Genomic DNA, 12527 nt, shown 5'->3' with positions numbered 1-12527 from the left:
ATCCTATATTGTTGTTGTTGTTGTTGTTGTGGTCTTCAGTCCTGGGACTGGTTTGATTCAGCTTTCCATGCAACTCTATCTTGTGCAAGCTTCTTCCTCTCCCAGTACCTACTGCAGCCTACATCCTTCTCAATCTGCTTAGTGTATTCATCTCTTGGTCTCCCTCTACGATTTTTACCCTCCACCCTGCCCTCCAGCACTAAATTGGTGATCTCTTGATGCCTCAGAACATGTCCTACCAACCGATCCCTTCTTCTAGTCAAGTTGCGCCACAAACTCCTCTTCTCCCCAATTCTATTCAATACCTCTTCATTACTTATGTGATCTACCCATCTAATCTTCAGCATTCTTCTGTAGCATCACATTTCGAAAGCTTCTATTCTCTTCTTGTCTAAACTATTTATCGTCCATGTTTCACTTCCATACATGGCTACACTCCATACAAATACTTTCAGAAATGACTTTCTGATATTTAAATCAATACTGGATGTTAACAAATTTCTCTTCTTCAGAAACGCTTTCCGTGCCATTGCCAGTCTACATTTTATGTCTTCTCTACTTCGACCATCATCAGTTATTTTGCTCCCCAAATAGCAAAACTCATTTACTATTTTAAGTGTCTCATTTCCTAATCTAATTCCCTCAGCATCACCCGACTTAATTCGACTACATTCCATTATCCTCGTTTTGCTTTTGTTGATGTTCATCTTATACCCTCCTTTCAAGACACTGTCCATTCCGTTCAGCTGCTCTTCCAAGTCCTTTGCTGTCTCTGACACAATTACAATGTCATCAGCGGACCTCAAAGTTTTTATTTCTTCTCCATGGATTTTAATACCTATTCCGAACTTTTCTTTTGTTTCCTTTACTGCTTGCTCAATATACAGAACGAATAGCATCAGGGAGAGGCTACAACCCTGTCTCACTCCCTCCCCAATCACTGCTTCCCTTTCATGTCCCTCGAATCTTATAACTGCCATCTGCTTTCTGTACAATGTGTATAATAGTAACCATTTACCGAGCACCTGCAGGAAATTATAATCTATTTATGTAATCTAGAAGCTCTTTTGGGTTATTTAACAGGAAGAAACAAAGAACTTTTGATTGCTGGTGACTTTAATACAGATTTTCCAATACAGTCTTCCAGTAAACATTTACTGCAGTTAGTAATATTGTCTTTCAATCTAACTCACACTGTAAACTTTCCAACTAGGATCACTAAATCCTCAAGGACAGCCATTGATAACATTTTTATAGACAAATCAAAGGATCAAAATCATATCATAAAACATGTAATAAATGGACTATCAGATCATGACATGGAGCTCCTTGTTTTAGATGTAAATTCTAAGCAGATTATCAAGACTGCTAAATCTGAGTACAGGAGAGTAGTCAATCAACCAAAAATTGAGTGTTTTAGAAAACTGCTCAAAGATATGAACTGGAAAGATGTTTATAGTGTTCATGCCATGAATGAAAAATATAACACATTCATGAACAATGTCAGTACCATGTTTGAAAACTGTTTTCCTCTAAAAGTTACTCAAATTAAACAGAAGTCTATAATAAAACCATGGATTACACAAGGAATAAAGATTTCCTGTAAGACAAAGAGGAAAATGTATTTGCCGACCAAGAATAGCTCCAATGCTGATGATTTAGCTAAATACAAGGAATACTGTGAAATATTAAAAAAAGTAATTCAGACATCTAAACAAATGCACTACGAGTAGAAGATAGCAAAGTCAGGGAACAAAATAAAAACAATATGGGATATAGTGAAAGAGGAGACTGGTAGAACGAGAAAGGAACAGGAGCAAATAGCATTAAGGGTAGATGACACATTAGTAACCAATGGGAATAGTGTGGCAAATCTATTTAACAAGTACTTTATATCCGTTTCTGATAGAATGGGATTGTCAGGATCAGTAAATAATGCCCTTGAACATCTGAAACTAGTCTTTACAAATAGCTTCAGGTACACGAATATGTCACTCACTTCACCAAAAGAAATAACTTCCATAATAAAATCTTTATAAACAAAGCATTCTAGTGGTTATGATGAAATATCAACAAAGTTAATTAAGGCATGTTCTTGTGAGTTTAGTACAATTCTAAGTTACTTGTGTAACTGGTCAATTATAACTGGGACATTTCCTGACTTGCTAAAGTATGCAGATGTTAAGCCTCTATTCAAGAAAGGGGATAAAGAGATACCATCAAACTACAGACCAATTTCACTTTTGCAGCATTCTCAAAAATTTTAGAAAAAGTGATGTACAGGCAGCTTCTCAACCATCTGACCATAACAATATATTATGAAGATCACAGTTTGGATTTCTGAAGGGTTCTAATGTTGAGAAGGCTATTTACACCTACAGTGAGAATGTACTTAATTAATTAAATAACAAATTACAAGCAGCAGGTATTTTCTGTGATTTGTGAAAGGCATTTGATTGTGTGAACCACAATACCTTTTTAAATAAATTAGAATTCTATGGTGTCATTGGCAGTGCTGCAAAATGGTTCAAGTCATACCTTGCTAACGGGAATAAAAGGGTGCCAGTGCAAGTGACTAGTGAATTAAGTCATCAGTCATCATTAGAATGGGAAGAAATTATATGTGGTCTCCCACAAGGATCCATCTTAGGGCCACTCCTCTTTTTGTGTACATTAATGATCTCTCATCAGTTACACTGCCAGAAGCAGAGTTCGTTTTGTTTGCAGATGACACGAGTATTGCAATAAATAGTATGTCGAGTGTAGTTCTAGAAAGATCTGCTAATGATATTTTCATGGATATTAATTAATTTGTACTTCGACTCTTAGGGTTCCAACTGATGCGTTGGTCAGTGTGATCAGTCCCTCAACGTCAGAATTTCGGCTCCTTTGAGTGCGACATGAAGAATGATTTTCCATGTTATAATTGTAATTTTTTTCCGCAATAAACAGCACCTATCATGAAGTCATTATCGAATTAATTTCAGCTGCACTAACAGGAATCACTGCCTTGGGCAAGGGGCGGACGCTGTGGTGGCACGTACGTCCCGCACTCGTTTAAAGATCTGCCGAGTTGACTGCTGCTCACATTTGGTTTCTTTTTGTTGCGACAGTTCCTCGCTAGGTGACCCTGTATCCCACAGTTGTGGCAGGTCCTGTTGTCCTTAAAGTCCTTGCGCTTGTGACCCGGCCTATTGCATCGGTAATATTCCACATTTGAGTTGAACACGCGACGTTCTTCTTTTCGCATGTCATTTGGGCATCTCAATGCTTCGACAAAACCAACAGCTGTCTCTACTGCTTCTTGAAATGTTTTACAGCATGGAGTCTGACTCCTTTGTTTACTTCTTCTCCATACAACCCATGGATGAATGTGTTAAGTGCTCTCTGATCGGCTTCGAAAATCTGGATCCGGTTCTCATTTTCGTCCTCTACGAGCTCGTAAGTCTGAGCATTTATGTTTCAGATTCTATCAGCGAATTGCTCGATAGATTCGTCACGCCGCATGCGCAAACTATGAAGTTACTCACGGTAGAATCTGATTGCTTTTTTGCGTTTGAACCTCTCAACCACTACCGTTTTAAAATTAATGTAAACTTCTGTTTTCACGCAAATCGGCTCCACGCTAATGAAATCTTGTGCGGCTCCTTGGACTTTCAATTTAGCAACTGCTAGCTTATCAGAATCAGTCCACGAACCCAACAGAGCTGCGCCTTCGAGTTGCCGAAAAAATGCTTTCACATCTTCCTCAGGTTTTCCACTGAACACTGGTACAGATGGCAACAGCGAAAAATTCTTTATTGGAACAGAAGTGCCGCATGTGACAAATCAATTGGGAGGCTACGCTCCCTTTTATCTGCTTTTAATTGTTGAATCTCTCTTCATAGTTCTTCTATAACGGTTTGGAAATCGACCGTGTTACTCGCGTTTGCGTCTAACATTTTGAATGCAGTCTATACCGGTCACTCAATACGGAAAAATTTAAAATCCATCACTGCCTTTCGTTTTAAGCCAATCTGAGTAGACTAACCTGAATCCCAGCGCTGGATGTCCCAGTGTTGTCGAACGATGTCCTTGGCTGCTGCTGCTTGCTGTGTTGTCGTGAAGATGCTCCGATGTTAAGTTTACACATCGCTGCACTTTTCAGGACTGTAGGTTTTCCGAAAATAATCCCACACCTGGCGCCACTTTTCTAACGGGGTCTTTTGGACGGCCGAGTAAAATGTTACTGCGCCATTTGCTGTTAGTGGGCGGTAGTTCTGGGTGGTGCAGAATGTGGAACACGGAAAACTTAGTTTTACCATTTATTAATAAAGACGGTGCGACAATGCATTACGCGCGTCTGGTAACCCGTCATCACTGTGTCGAGAGCGATGCATGTTCGCAACTGGCCGGTCTCAGACTGTTCTTTGTAGCCGGTGGCTGTGTACCCGCCACGGCGCGCATTTCCCGTCAGCATTCCGCGTGATAAGCGCACAGCGCGGCGGCTCTGGCGCTGTGCGCTACGGTCATACAATTCTGCCGTTACGGCACATTTTTAGTGGTTAAGGGTCTAACCGTTCATTTCTTGGTGGGGATTGAGTTTCTAAGCTGGATGAATACGTATGTCAACGTCCAACACGAAACATGCAACCTACTTATTCATTTATTGATGAGAGGGAAGTGGAATTAAAGTGGATTCGTACCAACGAACGTCAGGGCAGATTCTGCCAGGATCTGTCAGTTACCTTAGTTGATGTAAATGTGCTGGGGGCAGTCAGTGATTTTTCCAATTGCGATTCAGAACCAGTGTCAGTCGATGTGAATGACAATCTACCCAATATAAGCAAAATTTATACCAAGGATCAGGGGTCTGAATGTCTTGATGGACAGTAAAAGAATGAACTAATAAATTTACTGATGACATGTGTACTGGGCATTGTGAGGGATACGTTTATTACATGACTGTTGCTCCTCATGACACTTACTGTAACGAATCTCTCAATGTGTTATTTCAAAAGTTTTTTTGGGATGGAATTCCTAACGATACTCGATCTTCGGCCATCGTACTGACAGATCCAGTTGTGAAAAAATGCTAGAAAGCATACTACTTGTCTTCGCTGGACTGTCATATCAGTTCAAGGGACTTCCACTCGGCCTGTATGTTAGTTCTGGCTTGTTTATTACAACCCTTGACACTGTTCTCTTGTCGGGTTTGTTGGACAAAGTCTATGTTGATGAACTAGCCACACCTTACTAGGAAAAGGACATACAACTTTCAGGGAAAATTTTGCAACGATTTTCTGATTAATGAGTAACTGCTAATTTTGAGAAGTCGAAATTCGGTGAACAACAGATCAAGTTTTTAGGACATATCATATCTCCGGCAGATATTGAGCCTGATCTGGATAAGATACAAGGAAAGGGTACAAGCAATACCCAAATGTGACTCTTGAAATTTTCCCGGCGTATCGAATATTCCACAAGATTTCGGGATTGCAGCCGGATCTCATCGACTTCTTTCCACGATATTTCGGCTGACAACCTTACGGCCATCTTCAGGCGTGTGTTTGACACTGGAGATTGCTAGTGCAAGTCGCTCTATTTATACGTAAAAGTGCCGCAGGCGCGCATGCGCAAGTTACCGTAGTATGTGCGCCACCTGTCGATTCCAAGGTCCTCTACAATATTACTGCATCTATGGAGCGCAAACGAATGCGTGAAAAAAGTAAAACATGCACGCAGACTTGTCCAAAACAATAAAATGCAAAATTTCAATATTAAAATTAAGATTACTTGTCGCTCGACATGTCAGAAGTCATAAAAAGTTTTCTTTTGGTTGAAATTAAAGAAATCAACGGGTCCCAGGCCTTGTTCAATAAAAAGCTGCCATCACGATTAATGAGATTTTCCGCTAAACGTATTTCCACGGATTCCTTCACAACTGAATCCCAGAAGGATCTCGATGGGGCCAAGATTTTCGTGGCCGAATAATCCATAGTATGTCCTGTGGAAATACAATGTTCGGCTATGGCCGACTTACTGGGCTGTAAAAGGCGAGTGTGGCGCTCATGTTCAACGCTGCGGTCGTGTACTGTGCGTGTGGTTTGACCAATGTGGGCTTTCCCACACTCGCAAGGTGTTTTATAAATTCCAGCCTTCCGTAAGCCTAGATCATCCTTGGCTGAGCCCAGAAGAGCACGAGTCTTTGTAGGTGGCCGGAAGATTGCTTTCACACGATGTTTCTTTAAAATTCTGCCTACTTTCGATGAAATGTTCCCGACATATGGGAGAAATGCTCTGGACTTAAACACCTCCTTATCCTCTTGATCTTGTGGGTGGTCACGTTTTTTCCTCCTTAAAGCAGTACTGACCCGATGTGCAGAATATCCATTATGTTGAAATACCGATTTCAAGTGCTCTAATTCGTCTGCAAGGCTGTCTTTATCAGACAGGACATGTGCCCTATGCACCAACGTTCGAAGGACACCCATAGTTTGCGACGGGTGATGACAGCTTGACGCCTGCAGGTACAGATCCGTATGTTGAAATCAACAGTCGTCTGGCGGTACGTGGACGATACCTTTGTAGTGTGGCCTCACGGTGAAGAAGAGCTTTCACGGTTTTTACAACATCTGAATTCCATCCACACAAACATTCAGTTTACGATGGAAATTGAAAAGGATGGTTGCCTACCATTTCTGGACGTCATGGTTAAACGCAGGGTGGATGGGTCATTGGGGCATTCTGTCTATCGAAAACCCACGCATTTATGTTAGATTTTTTGAACGATAATAACTCTTGAACCAGCAGATGAGCTGTATAGTACCAGTTTACACACAGTATGTATAAAAAATAAGGGCTTATTGCAGTGCATCATGACCAGAGTTTTGTGTAAAACAAGACTGTGCTTACTGTGAGAGGCATCAATTCAGAATACTGCTTTGGCAGTGATGTGTGAATGAGTCTTTATTACACACTGATGCTGTGATTTGACATTGTTTTATGAATGTTGTGGAGTACTGAGCAGATAGTTGGCAACACTTACGAGTCTTTGAGTATATGCCTGTGTACTCTATGCACATTGCCTCCACATGCCGCCACTATGATGATGGTGTGGGTGGAGGGGCTGCCTGGTGGTCAATAACCAGAGGAGGCAGCGACCTACCTCTCTCCCTCTGTCCTCCTCTCACTCCAAGCGTTTTTTCTGTGGGTGTGCAGAACATATAAACAACGAATCTACACTGAGTTTATTTCACCTTAATAATTTTTTATAAACCACTATGCCAAATTACCACGAGTCTACTTTGGTGTTGTAGACATTCATTTTCTATGGAGATTTCAACACTACATGAGAAGACCTTGAGTTTATTTTGCTTTTGTATAAATTCAACACATTTTAAAATTTTTCCGCTAACCACTGCCAGAAGACTACAAGTTGACTTTTAGTTCATATAAATTCATTTTTCTTTGAACAAAATTCCTAAGCCATCCACGAAGGAGATCAAGTCTGCATTGTGTTTGTATAACTTCAGCATTTTATTTCGACTGTGACTGGGCATCGATCCATGAAGATGTCGAATCTACTTATCATTTTATCGAGCCAAATTTCTAAAAACAGTTATGATCAGAATCACAGTTAATTCATGAGTCATTCAGTACAGACTTACGATATGAAATTATTGAAACCTGTTACATTATGTGTAATTCACAACTGAGTAAGTTGTTGCTCATCATTTGTTTGAAGCACTGTGTATTTCACTTGAAAATTTTGATCACTTGTGTCAGTGATTGATCCATGGATCCCTATGTTACCTGTAAAGATGTAAATACTTTAAAAATTGTGAATGAATGATAACTTTGTGTAGGAATCACATTACGTCTAAATAATTGATTGAAATTGTTGTATGATTCTACTATGTGTAATGCTTTCTGAATTCCGTACTCTACATGTATATTTAACCATTATTTATTGCCATTACATACTAAAGTACTTTCTAAGACGAAAATGATGCAACTCATGGTATCATGGCTTTTCCCCTAACGTTCAGTTGAAGACCTGAAGGGGTTCAGTGTTTAGTGTTCCTTCAAGCCTTTGAGGAGGTCATGTACTATTACATTTTGTCTACCAGAATTTGTATGTATTAATTGTTCATACAAGAACTTTGTAAGGGATGCACCTGTGCATTTCTTCTGAATTTACTCACCTATTTTGCTGTATCGATCGTCAAAACCTCATGTCTACAAGATAAATGTAAATGCTAGACTAAATTCGTTCGACCACTGTTTTTGTCCTTCTGATGTTTCGAATAATCTAGTTAGTCTTCTTTCAGGTGTTATCTTAGTAAGCCATTCTGCAGCACTCTTGTAAAGATCTCTGCCAAAATATTATATAAGTTTTCTTGATATAATAAAATCTCATAATTGTTCTGTGTTTCAATTATATTTTAAACCTCTACATTTCACTGTGTCTTTTAATTTATATGACTTTTTCTCAGAGAGATGTGGCTGGAACAGAAGATTATATGGCATACTGTTTGTGGACAATAATGACAAAACATTCACCATATTCTATCATTGCATATTATGCAATACATCACTGAGAAATCTGTACCAGTCATTTCTTGTATATTGTGGAATTTTTCTTGCAAGCCATACATTGGGTGATTCAGTCATTTGTTCTCTCTCAATGATGTTGTTGTACTGTCTAGATTAGTCGGACACAGGCGCCCACAATTAACTGAATATGATGGTGGTTTCAATATATTATACATCCTGATTTTTGCTGAACTCAGAATAAAGCATTGGCTGATTTTTTTGTGTTGATTCGTACATATTGCAGATGAAAATACACATGCAGCCACCATCTGGTGATGCATTCCCCGATTACAAATTATTTTGCGGTTTGTATCAAATCTCAGAAATTTCAGTTCTGAAATATATTTACTTAGTAGTAATGTATCAATGTCCCACAGTGCCAGTTATTAGGGCTTTTTCCCACTCCATTCAAGTATGAAGTGTGGGATGAATGATCGTTTAAATGCCTCTGTGCCTGCTGTAATTAATCTACCCCAGTTCTCATGATCCCTGTGGGAGCAATATGTGGATACATACAAACACATTAAAAAATATTTGTAATGGAATACATCGAGCCTGTTTACCTTATCCATTATGGTATTTTTTCGTACACAGCAAATCACATCATAAATGTTGCCTTTTCCCCTTCCTTAGAGCTGATGTTTTTACTTAATAAAAGATTATTTAATGAAAATGTATTCATCAATTTATGTTCTTATTTACACCCCATATAGGTGCAGTTCTGTTCAGGTATTGTAAAACGTACATAATTTTCACTTTTCACAAATCTGGCCTCTCTTATGGAAGGCCACTCAACGGAAGAAAAAATCAAGTTGCCACGGAATATTTGCAGTTTGTTACAAAAATAATAAAACAGAGGCTAATAAAACGCAAAAGGATGAAAATCACTACTATAACATGAGTAAGTATGACGAAAATACGCTAACGTCCGATGTTAGCAAATGATGTCAATACTTTCTTCCCGAGAAATCTTGATGGAGACGTCCTCCATGGTGTTGATGGACTGTGTGAATGTCGTCATATGAAATGCATTCCGGAATTCTTAGTTGCGGTATTCTGTGTTAACTAAAGTAACAAAATTTATTTGACCTGGTGTCGACGGACTGCTAGCATACTTTCACTCAGTACTATCCTATGCCATAATCTTATGTGAAGGTGCAGCAAAAAAAGTACTCCCTATTTGTCCTAAAGAAGTGTGCAGTCAGAACATTGTGTTAAGCTGATAATGGAAGATGCTGCAAGAGTGCTTTCAGGGACATAGGGATTTTACACCTTTTTTTCTAATATGATATGTGGTTCATAACAGGAGTGCTTCAGAGTTGAACTGTGGAATCCACTACCACAACATTAGAAGTAAAACTTGGCAGACAGATTATGAATCCCTGTCTAGAGTTCAGAATGGGGTTTATGTTCTGGTGCTAAAGATTTTAATGGGTTGCTAGTAGACTGGAGGGAGCGAACTGAAAATCCCAACTCAAAAACAAACTAAACTATAGCTCATTGGTCACACCAATAATTTCTAAGAATATACTGAGTTTCAAATATGTCTAAAACTGGAAAGATATTATCTGTAAATTCTACATCTACATCCATTCTCTGCAAACCGCTGTGAAGTGCATATGAGAGGATATGTCCCATTCTGCAAGTTATTAGGGCTTTTTCCCATTTCATTCATGTACAGGTCACAGGAAGAATAATTGTTTAGATGCCAATGTACATGCTGTAATAAAACCAATATCATCCTCACGATTTATATGGGAGCAATATGTAGGAAGTTATAGTGTATTCCTAGAGTCATCATTTAAAGCCGCTTATTGCACTTTTGTAAATAGTCTTTCTCAAGACAGTTTATGTCTTTCTTCAAGAGTCTGCCAGTTCAGATCTTTCATTCCTTTGACACTCTTCCACAGGTCAAACAAGCTTGTGACCATTCATGCTACCATTTGTTGCATACATTCAGTTTCCCTATTAGCGCTATATGCTATGGGTCGCACACACTTGAGCAGTATTCTAGGAGTGGTCTTGTGGGTGATTTGTAAGCAATCTCCTTTGTATACTGATTGCAGTTCCCTCGTAGTCTACTCATAAACCAAAATCTGCTTCCTGATTTAGGTACAACTGAGCCTATGTGATCGTTCCATTTCATGTCTCTACAGAGTGTTACATGCAAGTATTTGTATAAGTTTACCATTTCCATCTGTGACTCAGTCATAGGATACTTTTTTACCATTGTGTGAAGTGCAAATGTTACATTTATGAACATTTATAGTAAGTTGCCAATATTTGCATCACTTTGAAATTGTATCAAGATCGGACTGAATATTTGTGTATATTCCTTCAGGTTGTATTTTATTATAGATGACTGTATGACCTGCAGAAAGTGTGAGGTTGCTATTAATATTGTCCAAAAGTTCATCAATATACAACACGAACAGCAAGGGAACCAACACACCTTCCTGCAGTACACCTGACATTACTTCTACGTCTATTGATGATTCTCCATCCAAGAAAACAGGTGATACACCATATAACCATACTTCTGATAATAAGTGTAGATGTGGTCCTGGGTCAAATGCTTTTCAGTAATCAAGAAATACTGCATCTACCTGAGTGAGTTGATATGTAGCTTTCAGTATGTCATGTGAGAGAAGATTAAACTAGGTTTCACATGATCGATGTTATCGGTATCCATGTTAGTTAGTATGGAGGAGCTCATTCTGTTTGCGATGTATCTTCTTACATTTGAGATCAGTACATGTTCTAAGATTCTACAACAATCAGTCAAGGATACTGAACGGTAGTTTTGTCGATTCCACCCGTGGTGGCTATACTCCACGATACTTCCCTTATTGTAGACATGTGAGATCTGTGCTTTCTTGCAACTACTCGTCATTGTTTTTTGTTTGAGGGGTCTACAGTAGATTATAGTTAACAGAGAGGCTAACTGAGCCAGAAATTGGGTATAGAATGTGACAGGGATTCCACTGGATCCTTGGGATTCGTTTAATATTAACGATTTCTACTGTTTCTCAACGCCACTGACACTAATATCTATTCCATTCATTTTGTCAGAATTGATATGCTACAGAAGTCAGGTACTTCACCTGGCTTCATGAAACAGTCCTGCAAGACAACATAAATACTTTCACATGTGTTGCGCATGATTTTACTCAATACTTGTTTAGAAATTGCAGTAAAAACTTTTGGATCCTTATAGCTTCTTCCTGTTGCCAGGAAGCTTAACATCACCGTAAGCTGCACATCTGGGGGAATTTCTCCCCTCATACAAGTATTTTTCCATATTACGAGGAGTTATTAGCGTCAAAAGATAATTATTCGTTCCACTTGCAAATAATATTATGCCAGTCATTGGGTTCACTCCGCAACTCACGGAGTAAATGTATGTGCAATAACTGCTTAACCAGACACAGTCAAATCCACTTTGATCCATGTTTTCGTCTCCTGAATTTTTTGTTTTTTACACACACCATAATGCAGTTTCCTCCAGTACGAATTTTTGAATAAGTGAGATAAACTTTGAGGTTGTGAGATTGGAATAGCTTGCCGCCGAAATATTATTATTATTGTTATTATTTTGCTAGAGCGACAGATAGCGAGCATGTGGTAGACTGGTGCTTTAGTGAACAGCACATTTACAGCAGTTTATGTCTGTGCAGACTGATCATTGCGTGTGATGGCCATAAGCCTGGTTTACACGTCGCCACCGGCTTGTGGCACTCGTTGTGTGAAATAAGTTGCTTGCAGATAGTTTTGTATAATTCTGTAGACACGGCGCCACCGGTGTACGCTTCAGTTTCATTGGTTTGTAAATGCCATAGCCGTATACAAAATGAAACTTTTAGGCAACTGTACAAGTTGTGGCGGCTTTCATGTTTGTTTGCGTGAAATAGTTGTTTATGACAAAAGATAAAAAAAAAATGGTAAGAAAA

Source organism: Schistocerca americana, chromosome X (genome assembly GCF_021461395.2).
Source record: "Schistocerca americana isolate TAMUIC-IGC-003095 chromosome X, iqSchAmer2.1, whole genome shotgun sequence".
Classification (NCBI taxonomy): Eukaryota; Metazoa; Arthropoda; class Insecta; order Orthoptera; family Acrididae; genus Schistocerca; species Schistocerca americana.
The sequence above is the reverse complement of the archived record's forward strand: the minus strand, read 5'-3'. Positions refer to the sequence as shown.